Source organism: Dermacentor andersoni, chromosome 8 (genome assembly GCF_023375885.2).
Source record: "Dermacentor andersoni chromosome 8, qqDerAnde1_hic_scaffold, whole genome shotgun sequence".
In the NCBI taxonomy this organism is placed as follows: Eukaryota; Metazoa; Arthropoda; class Arachnida; order Ixodida; family Ixodidae; genus Dermacentor; species Dermacentor andersoni.
This window is the reverse complement of record NC_092821.1, coordinates 103,502,981-103,523,665: the sequence shown is the minus strand read 5'-3', so window position 1 is coordinate 103,523,665 and position 20,685 is coordinate 103,502,981. Positions and strand designations below refer to the sequence as shown.

The 20,685-nt window shown below is 46.5% G+C and overlaps 1 long non-coding RNA gene across 1 annotated transcript in view; it reads right to left on the bottom strand.

Moving 5' to 3' along the window:
• Positions 1-227: 227 nt before the first annotated feature.
• LOC129384247 (uncharacterized) overlaps positions 228-20,685 on the bottom strand; it is a 68,446-nt gene continuing 47,988 nt past the window's right edge. Inside the window, exons 2-3 of the long non-coding RNA XR_008611989.1 lie at positions 18,454-18,480; positions 228-301 (exon numbers count right to left, since the gene is read on the bottom strand). This is a non-coding gene — a long non-coding RNA (uncharacterized lncRNA). The remainder of the gene's footprint in view (positions 302-18,453; positions 18,481-20,685) is intronic.

Genomic DNA, 20,685 nt, shown 5'->3' with positions numbered 1-20,685 from the left:
AAATCAGCTGCGCAGAATAACGACGCACAGTGTATAAAAAAGAAAGCACTAAAGCCTGTACAATATTCAACATCACATCCATGATCTTTCTTCTTCAGATTCAATAAACAAAAAGAGCGCGTTTGGGGCTACTGAAACGCGCCCTTTTGACATTATATGTATTTCTATAAACAAAATCTGAAATGTTTAAGGGCATCAATTGCAGCATGTGGAGTACCCATGCTTACGTTGTGATGCGGGCGTCAGCGTCATCAGGGTGCGACCTCCATGCGAAGTCACGGCAATATCAACATCTTCCGTCCTGGAATAGATAACAAATTCATTTCTGAGCACAGTAATGCGCTGCATTTAGAATGAAATCTAAAGGAACTTTTGCTTGCGGGTGAACACTGGTCACCATCAAAAATAAGTGGTTCCTATAGGGCCCCTAAAGAACTCTGAGCCAAATGGCGTGCGAGAGGTTTATCTATAGCCTTCACTGACCTCTGAGTGTGTGCTCGATCTTACTTATTGCTGTGTCAAAGACACGTGGCCACTACGTCTGTATCAAAATTGACATTAGGGCTATTGTCTTCGAGTTACCAAAGGCGTCTTTGGGGATGATAAGGAGTTATATGATATCACTTTGTGGATGAGGGCATGAAAAAGAAAGCAGTATTGAGAAAAGAAAAGAGGACTAGATGTTTAGAGGTGCCGCATACAGCATAGAACATTGACATGAGATGCAGGAGTGGGCAGGTGCTGCTTTTCAGTGAAATTATTTGATGTCGATTATAGCACTTGGAATGTGCCACTCGGTTTGACCTGGTCTTCAATCGTTCAATGGGTAAATAGGTCTGTGCTATTAGGCGTGTGGCGATTTTCATTAACATACATTACGCCAGCTTGGGTAACTAGGTATTTGCCAATTGGAATGCGCCGCTCTACAACGACGAATTTTATCCCTTAAATTGTTTCGATGCTGATCGGCATTGTACCCTCGTCACAAGGATTCGTCAAGAAAAGCAACCGGACGCATTAGCAGACTGCACTACAAATTCACTGAGCTTTTGAACGACTGACTTTCGCTCCACCACTTTAGCAAACTACACCCTGAATGCTGTGGCCACGTGCTTCTCTTCTTCTTTGTTACCCGAAAAGCGCTTCCTTTGCCCTTTGCAGCTCTTGACCTTGCCGCCGGTGTGAGCACGATGCCCATTTACAATCATCTTTCATCGCCGCTATCATTGCTCCGCCGCGAATGCCTTGGTTACGTCGAGTCGGTCGATTCCACACGAATTGTCTCCGTCCTCGACGAAGTGTCTTCTACTGTCGCCCATGAACTGAGTGCCCTCTCCGTACCCGATTCAACATCGACATCGTGTTCAGCCCATTCATCGCCGAAGATCTGACGCCTTCGCAGCGATCTGAACTTGTCGCAATCCTTCAGCACTTCCGCCTTTCTTTCGACGTTGTGCAAACCTCTCTTGGCCGTGCATCGACAGTCAAGCATTACATCGACACTGGTACTCACTCACCCCTGCGACAAAGACCATATCGCGTGTCCGCTACGGAACGTCGCGTCATTGCAGACCAGGTCGATGACATGCTCCGTCGAGGCGTCATTCAACCTTCCCAAAGCCCATGAGCCTCTCCCGTGGTCCTCGCCACAAGGAAAGACGGTTCCATCCGCTTCTGTGTTGACTTTCGGCGGTTGAACAAGATCACGCTGAAGGACGTCTACCCATTACCACGCATTGATGATGCTCTGGACTGTTTGCAGGGAGCCGAGTTCTTTTCTTCGCTGGATTTGCGGTCGGGCTACTGGCAGGTTCCGATGGCAGAGGCCGATCGCCGGAAAACTGCCTTTGTTACACCCGACGGCTTGTATGAATTCACCGTCATGCCTTTCGGACTTTGCAACGCACCTGCTACGTTCGAAAGAATGATGGATAATAATCTGCGTGGCCTCAAATGGAAAATAGGTCTTTGCTATCTTGACGACATTGTGGTGTTCGCCCCTGATTTCCCAACACACCTGCTCCGCCTCCAGCACGTACTCACTTGCTTGACCAACGCCGGGTTGCAACTTAACTTGAAGAAGTGTAGATTTGCTGTTCGTCAGCTAACAATTTTAGGCCATGTCGTGTCAAAGGAGGGCATTCGCCCGGATCCCGAGAAGCTACGTGCTGTTACTGCGTTCCCAAAACCTACTACTATAAAAGAGCTACGCAGGTTTATCGGCCTCTGCTCTTACTTCCGGCGATTCATTCGAAACTTTATATATATATATATATATTATGGTGTTTTACGTGCCAAAACCACTTTCTGATTATGAGGCACGCCGTAGTGGAGGACTCCGGAAATTTCGACCACCTGGGGTTCTTTAACGTGCACCTAAATCTATGTACACGGGTGTTTTCGCATTTCGCCCCCATCGAAATGCGGCCGCCGTGGCCGGGATTCGATCCCGCGACCTCGTGCTCAGCAGCCCAACACCATAGCCACTGAGCAACCACGGCGGGTATTCGAAACTTTGCGTCAATTATATCGCCTCTCACGCAGCTCCTTGGTGGCGCTAGAGATCTCTCATCATGGTCTCCAGAGTGTGCCAACGCCTTCACAACCTTGCGGCGTCTTCTCACGACGCCACCCATTCTTCGCCATTTTGACCCACAAGCGCCAACCGAAATCCATACCGATGCAAGCGGTGTAGGCCTTGGCGCTGTGTTGGCACAGCGTCAGCCTGGCCACCCAGAATACGTCGTCGCATACGCGAGTCGCATGTTAACCAAGGCGGAGACCAATTACAGCGTTACAGAAAAGGAGTGTTTGGCCATTGTGTGGGCGCTTGGCAAGTTTCGCCCATATTTACACGGCCGATCTTTTGACGTAGTGACCGACCACCACGCACTATGTTGGCTGTCGACGCTCAAAGATCCATCGGGCCGCCTTGCCCGCTGGGCATTGCGAATCCAAGAATACGACATCCGCGTGGTGTACCGTTCCGGGCGAAAGCACTCCGACGCTGACGCGCTATCCCGATCACCGCTTCCCCCGAAGGCCAGTCCCGACTCCCCCTGCGAGTGCATATTATCCTCTCTGGACGTTGACACTATCGCTGCTGCACAGCGTAATGATCCCTGGACTGCATCTCTGCTCGACCTTCTCTCGGATACGTCGAAAGTTCCAGCGTCACGTACGCTTCGGCGCCAAGTGCCTCATTTTGCGATTCGCGACCAGCTACTGTATCGACGCAACTATGCCCCAGAGGGACGCACCTGGTTACTCGTCATTCCGAGAATCTTGCGAGCAGAGCTCTGCTCCTCCTTCCACGTCTACCCTCAGTGTGGCCATGCGGGAGTGTTCAAGACCTACGAAAGGCTTCGACACCGCTATTACTGGCGGGGAATGTATAATTTCGTTCGAAAGTTCGTCCGCTCTTTTCATGAGTGCCAACGCCGGAAGGCGCCACCGCCCAATACTGCCGTTGCACTCCAGCCTTTACAATGCCCATCCCAACCCTTTGATCGCGTGGGCATAGATCTCTACGGGCCGCTTCCGTTGACTCCTGCCGGCAACAGGTGGATAATCGTTGCGGTAGACCACTTAACCCGTTAGTCGGAGACTGCTGCTCTACCAAATGCTACAGCGCAGGAGGTCGCCAATTTCCTACTTCGTCGTTTTCTCCTTCGTCATGGAGGTCCACGTGAACTTTTAAGCGGTCGAGGCCGCGCCTTCTTATCTGAAGTCATCGAACAACTGCTTGCTGAATGCGCTATTGTTCATCGTAAATGCACTGCTTATCATCCACAGACTAACGGTACCACGGAACGCTTTAATCGAACTCTTGGTGACATGCTCGCCATGTATGTCTCACCTGATCACTCTAATTGGGACCTAGTTCTTCCGTTTGTCACCTACGTCTACAACACCGCGACTCAGGCCACTACAGGATTCTCACCCTTTTTACCTTCTTTACGGCCGTCATCCTTCGCACACCATCGACACCATTCTGCCCTACCGGCCGGACCCATCTGAATGCCTGCCGATCTCGGAAGCCGCCAGACAAGCAGAGGAATGTCGCCAGCTTGCCCGCCGATTCACCTCGGACGACCAGAACCGCCAAAAAGCCGTTCACGATGCCCAGAACTCGACTCCCACTTTTCTCCCGGGCGCTCTCGTCTGGTTTTTAGTGCCACACCGCACGCCTGGGCTCGCTTCAGAACTCCTTGCGAAGTACGACGGTCCATAGTGCGTTCTCGAGAGAACATCACCCGTTAATTATCTGGTTGAGCCGCTAACGCCGCCGTCCGACATGCGACGTCGTAACCGCGAAGTCGTTCACGTTCAGCGTCTCAAGCCGTATCACAATTCTACCATCCTTCCAGAAAACTAAGTCGCCAGGATGGCTCCTTTATTCCCGCGGGGCCATTGTAAGGAAGATGAGGAACGTGCGCGCCGTCAGCAGCATCGGCAGCATCAAGCGCGCAGCAGAGGCTCCAGCTCGGGACTTTGCTCGGTGCATCGCAGAACCGGCGGTCGCTACGAACCCCAATAAACCTCCTTTATAATAGGATCAACATGACACACTGAATATATGCAACCGTATGCGCGGCAAGGGAGGGCATACATATTAGCGTTCCCAGGCTCCGACGCAACACGCTACTCGTCTCGGAGGCTACGCGCGGTCTTCTTGGCAGTGTCCCCAAACGGCGCAGCTTGTCCAGAAAAATAAGTGCGAGACAAGAGCCCTGTTGCCGCATTGCGCGTTTCCCAGCGTTCGAATTCTCCGACGCGTAATGTATTTCGGAGGCCACGCGCGAGCTTCGCGACGTCTCTGCTAAATGGCGCCCAGTGTTCTTAGGGAAGCGCGAAAATGGAGTCCTGTTGCAGTAAACGCCTCACACATAACTCATTCTGACGCTGGCATTAGCTTGAGTCGATATACTGATTTAATGCCAAATCCATTGCCGTAGACGGTCGTCGTGAGACGCGTTCTGTCGATTTTTTCCCCTGTGTTTTAGAAGGGTGAATCAAGATTTAGGCACAACATTGAACCCAAGCGTGAAAGCAGTTGAATATAATCGTAAATATATTTTCTTCGGGAAATTAGGTGTCAAAGGCCAGGTTGTGCGGTCACGGCCGTTTGGTCATTCACTATTTTCACCGTAAGTAAAACAAAAGAAATCTGTGCGTACCCACCTCTACGAGTATGCTGTCATGCAACAAGTCGTTCTGAATATTTTAGCATGGTTCGGCACGCCACTTAAGCTATGAATGTATTGAGGCCTGTGCATATGTTGCGGAGGCCACAATAAGCATTCTCGTAATGGACGAAGATAATATCGTAGGCACCCCGATGCATTTCTTCAGAAGAACCTGTGGTCTAGTTTAAACGCTCCTGTATTGACAGCAAACATTCCAGAGCTAAATTAGTCACTAAAACGAGCGGATTTTCCCTCATCACCTGTGAAAACACTATTAAGGCGCTGAAATTTTCTTCTGATTGAGTTCGTGATCGCTGCGCTAATCTTTAAAAGGCCCTGACAGTCGTAAACTAATTTCATTGCTTTCTGAATATCTTCTGAGACATTATAGATACAAGCTCCGCGTCATGAGTACCTTTATACTCCGTTTCATGCTTAGCGTGGAACATTCTAGGCACTAACAACAGTGTTAGAGTAGTACCGTTAACGACAGGAAGCATTTCGGCGTTCCACCAAGCAATTTTAAATTGTTGTTTCTAGGCTCAATTTTCAGCCCAAATCATTCAAAACCGAACATTAAACAAACCGTGCTATAACGCTCTATAAACACTGTTTTAAATTATTTAGGTTTTGCTTGTTTACATTTTAGGACTGTTCATTAGCAACCCTTCACTGCAGCCTCATGCGAGGGCTCGCACTAGGCTCGTGAGACTTAAGCACAAAGCGCATGCAGTTAACCAAACTTCTTAGTGAGTTTCCACTGCGTTGTACGCAAAGTAGGAAACGGAATTCAAGAATTTTCTTCCAGTGGAACAGAAGGAGGCTGTATAACATTCCTTTACGTACACTTTTATGATTCGTTTTGTACCATTTCTGAAACAAAAAGGAAAATTTGACATTACATAATTATTAAAGCAACGGAAGCGAGTTAAAAACGAATGTAGCAGTAGTCATACTTTAGGCTTCCATACCAAAGCTCGCAGAACTTTTCTAGAGATAAGGTGAATTGCACTACTTCGAAGGTGCCATAAGCAAGCACCGATCCATGCCTTATCGATGTCACTAACCGCCTTGTTTGTTTGGTCATGACGGGTCTGCATGCGATTCATTACATCTTCAACTTTTCAAAAGATGGCTGACAATCTTATTCGAGGAATCGCAAACCTAATTACTCTGCGCAATACATAAGTTGTCGACAACTTCACATATCCAAGAATGTGCTCGACAACAATGTGGGCTTTGTGAGGAAAATTTTAATCGTTTATCTTCTGTGCATACGTACATTATACGCTTATAAACTGAATTTCACCACAATGGTCACCCTGTCTACCGTAATAACTTCCATCATGCTTTCCGCCCAAAAAGTTTCTGGCATCTTAGGCCTCGATGGCACAGACGTTGACGACTTGTCGAAAGACTACGAATTCATGAGAACTAACTTCAGGGGAAATCTAATATCATGCTCATAAATGTTTTATTTTACCTCGAAGGAACGCCTCGAGTACTTTTTTAAACAAATGAACACGAGTTCACAAAGTTGGCCGGTTGAAGCCAACGAACCGTGATCTGTTGTGAACCTCCTTGGTCAACAGCCCGTGCAAGGTTAGCACGTCGTCGTCCTCATAATGATTTCCATGATGATAGCTCTGCGCTTGGTGAATAAAATACCTGTTCGGTAGCAATATCTTACGTATCTGGGTCACTATCGTATCCCAATGTCCTCCCAAAAAATAGTATCTTATGTGCTCAGTTGAGTTAGCACACAGTCAAAAGGTTTCTTGTGTTCCGCTGAACAACTGATACGGCTAAATTACGCATATAGGAAGCGCCTGCGTTGGTATGGCGCATGCGGAATCAAATGTATTACCGATATTACCTGTCGAAAGTGTCGCATGATTATATAATAAAAAATAGCCGAAGAATCAACGTTGCGCTAATATATTCGTAAGCGATAGCTTTGCAAACATCCTTCAGCGAATCATGTTATGTAGTTACTTGACATGATGACAACATACACACATTCATTTACGAATTACATGCGAGTTTCTTCATTGGTTTCTTTCTTTGGTATGTTTTCTTGCGATGCCTTTTCAATCCGACATTTTTGCTATTGCCGTTCTTGTCACTGTTGCGACTCAAAGAATTGCCACTCGCTCGTATACTTTGTAAACGGCATATATCTCTCACTTTCAATTTATATCCTTAAGGCCCTATACTTGGGGCAATACATATGGTGGGAGTAGCTCAACATACGTCGTGACAGCGTCATTGCTGGTTGACGGAAGGCGGACAGCTGCGTTGGTGTGGGCAAAACTATCTCAGCCAGTTAGAGCAACGACGCTAGAACTTTTTGATGACGTATAAAATATTAGCGCATAAGACGCTTGTAGCTAATCAGCAGTAAATTCTTTCGCGGCTTCATTTATTCAGGCGTCTGCAACGGGATGAACATGCCCGATTACGCACGCTCGTTCGCTGCGCTATCAGAAACTTGGTAGTGTGGAAGACAATGAAAAATAAGCTTGTTCACTGCAGGCTCCAATATGATATATTGAATTTACAGTGTAATGTTAAGAAATATTCGACAGAACAAAATCTTCATAATAATAACATTCGCTGCTCCCGGCATACCCGTGCGTACTTCTGCGTTGTCTAACAAATTCAGCAGGCTTTTAATTAGAGGGACCCCAAAATTATTTTGACCATTCGTTACAAACGTAATGAGTCGTTAGGGTCGTTCCTTATTATCATTATGTTACGCATATGGGTAATTAATGTGTAATTCTTTTTAAGCGTTAACACAAAAACTGTTCATCGCTATCGATCACAGCGGCACGACTCCCCTGAATTTTAAGCCAGCGCCTCACAATAGGCGCACTAGCACGATTGACGTCAGTTGGAACTGTTCTATCGGCCACCAAGGTTGCGTCATCGAATATTTTTCGAACATTTTGGTGAAGAAACAGTGTTCGTAATACTTTAAATCCTGGTTAATTTGTTTCTATTCAGAAAACGTAACAGCAAGAGAGCACAGAACGACAGTTTATCACTAGACTTAAGCATTTCTGGCACACAGGGACTGAATCCCGCCCACGACGGCTGCATTTCGATGGGGTCGAAATGCGAAAAACACCCGTGTACTTAGATTTAGGTGCACGTTAAGGAACTTCAGGTGCTCCAAATGTCAGCAGTCACTCACTACGATGTGCCCCCATATAAAGATCGTGGTTTTGGCACGTAAAACCCCACAATTGAATTTCAAATTAACTTCTGGTACACAGAAAGTGTCGTGCGCTTGTGTGAACAAGGTATCCGTATTGATGCACGCTCCGCCGTCAGTGTTGGTCACAAGTTTCCTTTCCTCGAACGCCATGAATCGACCTTGTTACTTTGTGGACTGCAAATCTAGCGATCAGCGACATGTCAACTTACAATGTCGTCCCTCAGCAAGTCAACATGCGAGTGGAACGGCTGCAGCGCATCGAGATATTGGCAGCCGATCGGTGCCAACATTTATGCGTTTGCGGTCTTCACTTCAAGCTGGAAGATTACTTTCACAACAAAGAACTTTAGCATGCCCGGTATTCGGGTAAACGGAAGCGCATGAATGGACTGGGCGTTTTGCCGGATGCGCGGAGGCGCAAACGTGAACGGCCTGCGCGGTGCAGCCAGCTGGTGACCAAGAGCTTAATCAAACAAATACTAAAGGAATATAGCAGTAACTAGCTGTACTCCACTTTGTAGCTAGTGTATCTTTTTGGCAGGAGCATTATTGTTTTACACATGGTTACAATATTAGTAGCTCTGTGTTTGCCTGGTAAAGCTCTGCGCCACCAAGTGATTGCACCATGCAGGACGCTCAGGCCACTTACGCTTACGCTAAAGCCCCCTTTTCACAGCAGTAGTTGTGTGGAAGAACTTAAGCTTGCGCCGCAACCCATCCGTCAAAATACAAAGCTAGACGCTAGACTGTGGTTACCGGAATACTGGACACGCTCGACACTGCAACAGAGCGCTCGCAACGCACGCTGCTTAGATAGTTCTCTCTGCCTACGGTCTCTATGGCTAGGCAGGTAGACCTCTGCCTAAATCTTTGGTAGATTTAGGCTGCTGAAACACGGTGGGGGACGCTGGGGCTGCCATTGTAGTTTTTGAGCCTGCCGCGGTCTTCCTGGTCGTATCAGGCAGAAGGCCGTGCTCCGGGGACAGTCCTTGCAGTCGTCGGCTAGTTCGCTGGCCTTAGGTGACGTTGGTGTTGTCTTCTGGTTTCGAGCTTGGATCACGACTTTGCGATTGCGTTTGGTATACGAACGTAAAGCTCCTCCACCGGATGTCACGTGGTAGCGACGGTGAATAATACAGCGGCAAATGTGTGAATGACGAAACTAACTTTTATTGGTAGAGCATGTACGCACAAAGACAAGTTACACTCATAGCACAGCAATAGCGGCGGACACGGTTGGCAATAACCGAAATCTCACCTGCCGGTCAGGCACGTCGGCTTTTATAAAAGAGCCATTGAAGTGTCCAGAGTAATCATTAGTGCCCACCTGTCTTCCTAAAGTTCTACACAATTCGCGTCGCACATGTAATCATATTGTTACGCGAATGAAGGATTAAGAACTGCAGACTATTTACAAAGTATATTTACGAAGGATAACTCAAGCGCTGGCCAGTTCAGCTGACAATTCGAGAGCCAGAGAGCGTTCATCTTCTTCGTGGCACCCGCGTGCATGGTCCGCAAGAAACACGCATGTATCATTATCCTCGGTGGCAGAAGCGCTGTCCCGGTGCGTCTAAATAGCAGTACTAAAAGGAGAGTAATACGGTTTGAGGCGTGTGACATGCACAACGTCAGCGGAATTCGGGGCACATGACGAACTGGTACCAACGGAAGCAATTTAGTAGGTAACTGGAGTCACGGCACGCAGCAATCGATATGGCCTGTGTACCGAGACAGGAGTGTTTTTCTGACAGGCCAATGTCACGAGTCGGGGACCAGAGGTGTACCAGAGGTCCAGGCGAAAGGTGGACGTCTCTGTGTTGCCGATCGTACAAATGCCGTTGCTTCTCTTGGGAGGTCAGGAGGCAAGCGCGGGCAATTTTGAGTGCTTGGCTGCCCTGGTCACGGGTTCAAGTGCGTACTTGCTGGTCTCTGCTGCGGTGGATGGAAAAAATGCGTCCATGAGCAATGTGGGCTCTCGCCCTACCAGAAAGAATTGGGAATAACGGGCAGTGTCGTGACGCCAAGAATTATATGCAAAAGTGACATAGGGTAGGGCAAGGTCCGAATCAGTATGGTCGGACGAGACATACTTTGCAAGCATGTCTCTCAGGGCTCGATTCAGACGCTCCGTGAGACAATTAGTTTGCTGATCGTAAGACGTAGTCAACTTCTGCCTGGTTGACCAGGACTGCAGGATGTCGGCGATGACTTTAGAAAGAAATGTCCGACCACGGTCAGTGAGCAATTGGTGTGGAGCGCCACGCTGCAGAATCACGTCACGTAAAAGAAAATCGGTGGGATCTGTGACCCACTTTTCGCCAGACGTCAATAGAGAGAAAGGGCCAAGTAAGTTCAAGCCAACGCGAAAGCACGGCTCCAAAGGAATGTGGAAGGCCGCTTTTCTTTCTTTCACGCTTCTTTCTGTAGGAAGAAATTGAGAGCTAGTGGGCCAGTTGGCACAAGAAAAAAAAATAAACATGCAAAAAATAAAACGGCAAGATACTTCGGTAAACGCCTAATATTATAATAAAGGGTGCCGCACAGCCACTACTACGCAACCCGATACGCTCCTTATTCCGAAAATAATAAATTACACTACCGCTACAAATGACGTGTATTGTGCGGGCGATATAACTTAACGCAGTTCCATAGGATCAGCCATCAAATTCGTTGCTGTCAAGTGAGCCAAGGTGATTGCATGATGAAGTTATGCAGCACTTACGCGATTCACTACCTGCGAAATTGTTTTAGCCTATACACTTGTCCAAGTGCGCCAATGCGTTTATAACGCGTCGTCCTCGCGCCACTTATAGCCTCCAATTGATTGACTACACAAATTAGACGATGGGGTTATTGGTTGACATCTTAGCAATAAAACCAAAGAAGTGTGCATAGGTTACAAAGTAAAAAAGCAGCAAAATAGTGACCAACCTCATCGCGTAGATGTTGCTACGACTGGCCAAGAATTCAAGTTAGTCTCCATGGCGCACTTAAAAAAAGACATGTTCACTTATAATCGATGTAGCGTACATTAGAACCAATAACGATCTGGCATTGTGTTTGACAGGTCGATATAGACGGCTGCAATAGAACTAATGGGCAATTTGTCACTGTGTATAGAAGTTGACGGACGTTCTTACTCATGCATGAAGACGTACAGCCAAAGAAGGCATGAGATGCCCAATCAGGCCCAAGATACCCAGTAGTTTCATCTGGCATAGGCATCGAAGGTCATTCACTGGCAAAGCAGGGACAGTGCATGATGTCGATCGCAGTAGCCTTGCCCAGGAGGATTAAATAAACTAAAGAAATTCTAAGAATTCTCTACTAATGAATAGGCTCATGTTTGGCTCGGCTATGACTTTGTTTTGCTAAGTTTTGCAAAATAAGCAAATTTCCTACAAATAGTTCAAATAATTAAACGCTTGTACTTGGTGTTCGGTCTGCAGCAAGAATGTATGGCTAGTTAACGTAATAGACTTGTTGAGGCCATACACAGCAAAATACAGTGAACGTAAATTGCGTGGAATATTCATCAGACAAACAGACAGCAGACGTCTGCGACATTAAAGAATTGTGCCCTAATTTCCTTCGAAGCTGTTTCTTTCGAGCAGCTGCAATAAAATCAAATTTCCGTAATTATATCACATACATTAAAATGTTGCCCTATATCACTGTTCGTTTCCAAACGAGCCGGAAATTACTCAACACACCTGTTATTTCGCCAGAACACCGACGATGATTTGCGCCTCCATCCGACCTCAACAAATTATCGCTAGATTTTATATCAGTTAAGCCTACACTTCGCCCAAGGCAGCTGGGTGTATCCTGTTTAGTTCGTAAAACAGATTCATTAAGTTGCGCATTGCTTGCATGGCGATGAGGTGATGGCGAGTGAGCAGGACGACTGTCATCGACGGATACGCCAGAGGTAAGAAGCACGCGTCGAGGCGAGTGACGGCGCGGGTCGGTATATGGGCGTGGAGACGGGGAAAAGGAGCTCGATTACGGCGACGCCCAGGAAGTACAGCAGTGGCGAGTGATGGGGCCAATGCGGAGGCAACTGAAGGAAATGGGCTTGTTGTCCGGAGTTCTACACTCGGCAGGGTTGCAGTATCTAGTAGGAGAATACAGATCGCTGTGAGGCGTAGCTGTCGGCACCGGTCGGGCGTCCGGTCGGGAGACGGAGCAGGCAGCATGAAAACCTAGGTTTGCGAATTCTTGCCGCACAACTGACTGAATGAGAGAGATCGCTGGGGCTAGTCGGTCAATGGTGGGGTCAAATGGGCGTGGATGGAACGGCGCAGGACTTGTAGCATCGAGCTTGCGGCGAACACTGCGTGTGACGTGGTCATTTAGGGTGGTGAAGTCGTTAGGTCGACGCAAGACAACGTCGCAGCGGTGTTAGAAGCCGGGAAAACTGTGGAATGACGCGGAGGCTCTTGGCGAGCTCAAAGCGGCGGCATTCCTTGACAATGATGTCGATTGTGGACACATTGTTGAACACCAACAAGTTAATTGCGCCGTCCGCGATGCCTTTGAGTACGTGGCCTACTTTGGAAACCTCGGCCATTTTCTCTCCGGTAAAGAGCGAGCGCGTCCTTAATGTACGAGACATACGATTAAGTAGAAGACTGAACTCATGTAGCAAGCTCTTTTCTAGCAGCCAGCTGCTGACCAGTGGGAATTCCAAAGAGGTCGATGAGCTTCTCCTTGTATGCATCACAGCTAGAGATTTCTTCCTCTTGTGTCCGGAACCATACACGAGGAGTTCCGCCCATGTAGAATGGGAGATTCGCTAACATAATGGTAGGGTCCCAGCCGTTGTTTCGGCTTACACACCTATGCAGGCTGAGCCAGTCCTCAACGTCGACATTACCTTGGCCGGATAATATGCCAGGATCGCGGGGATTGGTAGCCGTTACTTACGTTGCTCTCGGCGTCGCAGGAATAGAAGCTAACGAGTTGTCACCAGGAGCCCTGGCGGAAAGCAGGACGGTGTCACCGCCACGGACGGGGAGCGGCACCCTCCATCAAAACGTTACGCGAACGAAGGATTAAGAACTCGATACTATTTACAAAGTATATTTACTAGGGATAACTGCAGCGCTGACGAGTTCATACGACAGCTCGTGAGCCAGAGAGCGTTCGTCGTCTTCACCGGGGCGCCCGCGTGTATCGTCCACAAGAAACACGCATGTATCAATATTACACAAGTTTCGGTGACAACAAACAGCAAAAAGAACCATCGATAATCTTACAGAAAATTTCGATAGATGCGGGGGCGCCTCGCGCTGAGCAATAACATTTGTTAGACGCTGAAAAGCAGTGCAGTGGTGGCGTAGATGTAGAGCATCTGTCTCGCGTGCAAAAAGACTGGTTCAAATCACAGTGGGGCCGCGCATTTCTTTCACCGGATGAAAAAAACGCGTGTTGATAAAATTCCATAAACAGGCCTGGAGTGCGGCCTGATCCCGGTGATCAGAACCGGTAACGCACTCCCTCACCAGAGCAGGATTGGCCACCCTGGTGCAGTACTTGGCCGCAACCTCCTATATGAATACAACAATCAAACCCCGGCCCTTAGTCCCCAACAGCTGCGTAGCAACTGACCATGGTGGCGGTCAGACCTGTGATGCTAAGGATCCCTGGGTCCAGACAGGCCGCAATTAGAATCTGAACCTGGTAACGATTAACGCTAGAACGTTAGCTAGTAAGGCGAGTGTAGCAGTGTTATTGGAGGAATTATAGGGCAGAACATCGGATATAATAGGGCTCAGTCAAGTTAACAGAACAAAAGAAGCATATACAGTGATAAAAAGCGGGGCACCTCCTGTGCTACCGCGGCTTAGCGGAGAGAAGAGAACTAGGGGTCGGATTCCCGATTAATAAGGATATAGCCTGTAACATACAACAACATTATAGCATTAACCAGAGTGTGGCAGTTCTTGTGGTGAAATTTAATAAGAGGTACAATTTGAAGTTCGTACAGGCCTACACCCCTACATCCAGTCATGATGACAAGGAAGTCGAAAGCTTCTATGAAGACGTGGAATCGGCGATGGGCTAAGTCAAAACAAAACACAGTATACTGATTGAAGACCTCAATGCCAGGGTAGTAAGAGCAGGCTTGAGACAAGTCAGCGGGGTAATATGGCATATGGTCTAGTTATAGCAGGGGAGAGTTATTAGTGGAGTTTGTAGAGCACAATAATATCTTGATAATGAATACCTTCTTCCGCAAGCGCGACAGCTGAAAGTGGACGTGGAGGAGACCGAATGGCGAGACTACAAATGAAATATACGTTATACTCTGCACTGACCCTGGCATTATACAAGATGTGGACGTGCTCGGCAAGTTGCTCTGCAGTGACCATAGGATGGTAAGAACTGGAATTATCCTAAACTTGAGGAGGAACCGAAGAAACCGGCACATAAGCAGCCGATAAATGAGTTAGCGGCAAGAGGTAAAAAAGAGGAATTCCGGATCAAGCTACAGAACAGGTATTCGGCTTTAACTGAGGAAGAGGAACTTAGTGTTGAAGCAATGAACGACAATCTTGTGGGCATCATTGAGGAGTGTGCAGTAGAAGTCGGTGGTAACTCCGTTAGGCAAGATACCAGTAAGCTATCTCAGGAGATCAAAGATCTGATGAAGAAACGCCAATGTATGAAAGCCTCTAACCCTACAGGAAGAATAGAACTGGCAGAAATTTACAAGTTAATCAATAAGCGTAAGACAGCCCACATAAGAAAGTATAATATGGGTAGAATTGAATATGCTCTCAGGAACGGAGGAATCCTAAAAGCAGTGAAGAAGAAACTAGGAATAGGCAAGAATCAGAGGTATGCGTTAAGAGACAAAGCCGGCAGTATCATTACTAATATGGATGAGATAGTTCAAGTGGTTGAGCAGTTCTATAGAGGTTAATACAGTACCAGTGGAACCCACGACGATAATGGATGAGAGAATTGTCGAGAGGAATTTGAAATGCCACAAGCAACGCCGGAAGAAGTAAAGAAAGCCTTGGGAGCTATGCAAAGGGGGAAAGCAGCTGGGGAGAATCAGCTAACAGCAGATTTGTTGAAGGATTGTGGGCAGATTGTTCTAGAAAAACTGGCCCCCCTGTGTACGCAATGCCTCATGACCTCGAGCGTACCGGAATTTTGCAAGAACGCCAACATAATCCTAATTCATAAGGAAGGGGACCCCAAAGACTTGAAAAATTATAGACCGATCAGCTTACTGTCCGTTGCCTACAAAATATTTACTAAGGTAACCGCAAATAGAATCAGGAACACCTTAGACTTCTGTCATCCAAAGGACCAGGCCGGATTCTGTGCAGGCTACACAACAATAGGCCAAATTCACACTATCAATCAGGTCGTAGAGAAATGTGCGGAACATCACCAACCTTAATATATAGCTGTTATTGATTACGAGAAAGTGTTTTTTTCATTCGAAACCTCAGCAGTCATGGAGGCGTTAAGGAATCAGAGTGTAGACGAGCCGCATGTAAAAATACTCAAAGATATCTATAGCGGCTCAGCAGCCACCGTAGTCCTCCATAACGAAAGCAACAAAATCCCAATAAAGAAAGGCGTCAGGCAGGGAGATACGATCTCGCCAATACTATTCACAGCGTGTTTACAGGAGGTATTGATAGACCTGGATTGGGATGAATTGGGCATAAGAATTAATGGAGAATACCTTAGTAACTTGCGATTCGCTGATGATATTGCCTTGCTTAGTAACTCAGGGGACCAATTGCAATGCATGCTAACTGACCTGGAGAGACAATGCAGAATGGCGAGTCGAAAAATTAATCTGCAGTAAACTAAAGTAATGTTTAACAGTGTCGGACGAGAGCAGGAGTTTACGATGGAGAGCGAGACACTGGAAGTGGTATGGGAATACATGTACTTAGGGCAGGTAGTGACAGCGGATCCGGATCATGAGACTGCAATAATCAGTAGGATGGGCTTGGGTGCGTTTCGCGGGCATTCTCCGATCACGAACAGCAGGGTGCCATTATCCGTCAAAAGAAGAGTGTATAACCGCTGTGTCTTACCAGTGCTCACTTACGGGGCAGAAACCTGGAGGTTTACAAAAAGGACTCTACTTAAATTGAGGATGAAGCAACGAGCTACGGAAAGAACAATGATGGGTCAACGTTAAGGGGCAAGAAAAGAGCAGATTGAATGAGGGAACAAACGTGAGTTAATGACATCTTAGTTGAAATGAAGAAAAAGAAATGGGCCTGGGCAGGACATGTAATGAGGAGTGAAGATAACCGATGCCCATTGAGGGTTACAGAGTGGATTCGAAGAGAAGGGAAGCGTAGCAGGGGGCTGCAGAAAGTGAGGTGGCCGCATGGGATTAAGATGTCCACAGGGACAACATGGCCAGAATTCGCACATGACCGGAGTAGGTGGAGAGACCTTTTCCCTGCAGTGGGCGTAGCCAGGCTGATGCTGATGATGTTGAAAAGCAGTCACCCGAAAGTGATATACAAACACACGCGTCAGGTCTCTCAAGTGAAGCCTTACCCCTCGACAGCAACTGAACACACACCGAGACGATGCTTCTGCCGCCGGGAGTTAGTCTTACGTAGTTGGTTGTGCCGAGTGCCGGCCTAAAGGGACACTACGGCAAAAAGACAATGAAGTGAGACCGGCATCTATTTGGTACTAACCCATTCTTTGGGGCAACTTCTGCGATCCAGCCACAGGAATGCTGTTGTTACAGTTTACAATTTCATTTTAGAGACAAAAGAGTACCTTGCGGAATTTCTAAAATAATCAGTTATTTCCAGGAGATGAAAGACCTGATCAAGAAACGCCAATTTATGGAAGCCTCTAACCCTAGAGCTAGAATAGAACTAGCGGAACTTTCCAAGTTAATCAATTTTGATTTCCTCACGTTCATTTTTTTATCAAAATGATAAACAATATTTTCATTACACTTCTAATTTACAGTTCTTTAGTCCCAAGTTCTGCTAATAAAATCTAGTTTTGCTTTAATTCTAAAGATGCAGAAAACCACCTGCTTCTTGGCCGATCCCTCATAGTGTGTATACGCCAGTTTTTGCAAGACAAGACAATACATAAATCGTTATATAGTCTGGCCATCTGGACAGCAGCTTTGCACCTGCCGGCCCTCTGTGAGCTGTTTTTGGCTTTTGGGGGTTTGGCCAAGTATTGAGTAGCTGCTTTTTTTTTTTGTCGACTGTGAACTGCTTTTCGAGTGTCAATGTTATTTAGCTAGCAGTAATTATGTGCAGTTTAGGAATATTCATGAGCCTGGCGATACTGTGCATTTGTGCCCGCATCGTTCTCCTTCTGGGCACTATACAAATCAGTGCCGTCTGTATGCTTCTTCCTAACCCGTTGCCGTTGACTTTTTTAGCGAACAAGTCATTTTTCACTATCGTCAACACATCCCTTGATCCGAAGGTGGCACGAATTCGCCGTAGAAGCTGCCCTTGTTGGTACTCTAGCAGGTGCCCGGAAAAAGGAAACTGCGGAAGAACGGAGAATGATTGGCGGCTGAAGAATAGCCTCATTTCGAAGCCCTCAACCGGCTTTAAGATACAACGGGACGGTGCAATTGCGCTTATTCCTTTCTTTGTCGTTGATTCTAAACTTTAATTTCCTTCTACACCACATCCGATGTTGGAAGCAGTATGCACAGGCGCCGTGGATGCCCATTTATTTAGCGCAAGATATTTTCGGTTAAGAATTCCAGTACTACAATTAGGTTGAGTGAATCTGCTCTTTGTGTCCTTCATGCAACCCCGCAGCGTCTGGACTGTATCAGCCGTAAAGGTAATAAGTCTGAAAATATTCACGTGTATAGAATATATACAAATACATGCATTTGCGCAAGAAGCTGGTTAAGGTGCTATAACCATCCTTCGTTTCTTTCAATACGTATTTTTAGTGACCATTATCAAGGGCGCTCTTTGTACAAACCTTCTGTTTTATAGAACAGCCTAATGACAACAAAAAAATAACCAGAAATAGAATGGTACGTACTGATCCGCCATCGAAGCAGAGGCAGAACTGAAAAAAATAAAAATATATATGTCAGCTTCACAGAAAATGTACTTGCCTTCTATAACATGTTTAATATATCTGTCCATGAAAACATACTCTCAGTATGACATCACACCTAGGAAACCGTGGTATGGTTCCTTCGATTTCCAAAATTATTCTACTCTTCTAAGTTTAAGGAAGTTTGTTGCCTTCTAACAAACTCACCTATTTTCATGGCATAATTTCTAGGCAAGATATATTGTTCTCCAAAGGAGAAAACTATTCTTTTAACTGGTATACGGTATATGCTTGTGAATACGGTATAGTTACTTCCAGTTTCAGATAAACGACATTGAAATTAAACCTGAATTTTTCGAAGTATTAACATACAAACAAAGATTAGCGCCATCTCTTTGCCGTGATTGCATGAAACAATTGTCAGCTATCGCGTCGGTATGCGTTCATGTCGGTTCGCACTACTTGTGACGTGCTAACGAAGATTATACAAGAGCCTGTGAACATATTTGTGAAAGAACGCATTCTAAGGAACTTTCTCTTAAAAGAAGGCGTAATATCACATGATATTTTTGATAGAGTTCGAATTCAGTATCGTGAAGCGGCGTTTAACCATAAGAAATTATTTAAGCGACGCAAACAGTTTAAAACGGCCAGACGTCTACAGAGAACGGTGCTCGACGAGGCGGCTCTGCGCCCACTGTTGCGGTTGTTGAGAACATCTGGAAAAAATGGACAAGAACCAAAAGGGTAATCATACAACACGAGCACTGACTAATAAATGAACGTTTGATACGAAGATAGAGCTCTCTGTAGACCTTGTTTAGTGTTTCTCGCGCTGAAACGTTACCAATGAAAACCCATGAGCTTCCTCAGTGTAGCCTCTGTCTAAGACCTTAGCGAGGGAGCAATGATTCTTTGAAAAACCGACAATTTTTAAACCGACAATAAATAAGAAAAAATTAATTTTTCATCAGCCTACCGAACGGACACATCTCATCTAATCCAGGGGGCTAGCCACACTATAATTTACGGATAACTGATATTTATGTATTTTGCCTTTATTTATTTGAGTACTTTGGTGCTATAGATCAGACCTCAGGCAGGAGTGGGTACTAAATACAATTCACAATAGTGTATATTAGACATGCGCACAACTACGTAACGTGAGATGTATGAAAATCAAATACAAGCATAAGAATAAAAGAGTTTGCAGTCACATACACTGTGAAGAATGTACAAGTTATATACAAGAAAGAGCGCCACAAGCTTTAAAATAAGATTTTTGAGGAATACTGATCACACATTTGGGCACAAGTCTTACAGCAGAAAGCATGAAACACGCTAATGGCTGTAATATATTGTGATGGAGGCGAGATGTAGGCGAAGGACATATTTACAAAATATTGACAAAGAAAGCTAGTGCAAGAGAACATGTCTGATTCGGCCCACGTGCAAGCGACCTCATCGCTCTGCCGAACCTCGCGTTCATCCTTGTATCAATCGCTCCGTAACATCACCCTCTGATGGTGGAAGCGCCGTCCTGGCGCTTGCTACGAAGATGAGTAGCTAAACGGCAATAAGGCTTCAGCAAGGAAACGTGATCAACACCAGTTGGTAGCAAAGAGGTCGAAAAAGCAAGGCCCATGGGCATAATCTACACTCTAAAAACAGTTGCACCCTTGGGGTGTATATTTGTCCCACAACAATAATCGTCATCTGTCTTGCCCGCGTTTCCTTTCTTTAACGCTGCGAGCCCGGTACTTTCCAGTCACGAACGGCATGCGCGTTATCAGTGTGACGCAGCATTCTCGACAGGAAAGTAGCGAGCGCCGAGTTTTCAAGAAAGGAAACGCAAGCAAGGCAGATGACGATTATTCTTGTGGGACAAATGTACACTCCAAAGGGTGCGAACTGTTTTTAGAGTGTAGTAAAGGACGTCAGAGTTGACGCAGAACCTTTTAGGGCCCGGTTTAACGTCGGAGGAGCTTCTCTGATATGCCAACGCGGCGGCAATGGCGGCTCAGGAGGACCAGAGAGCCACACATGAAGTTCACACTTCTGTGTAGGCTGTCGCAAGGAGACGACAATGGCGTATACATTAGGCGAATGAGGAGCCGACGGAAGGAGAGTCTCGAATGGCAATGCAGGATGTGGCCAAACCGTAAATAAAATGGGGAATATCCAGCGGCGTCATGCCGTGACGAATTCTACGTG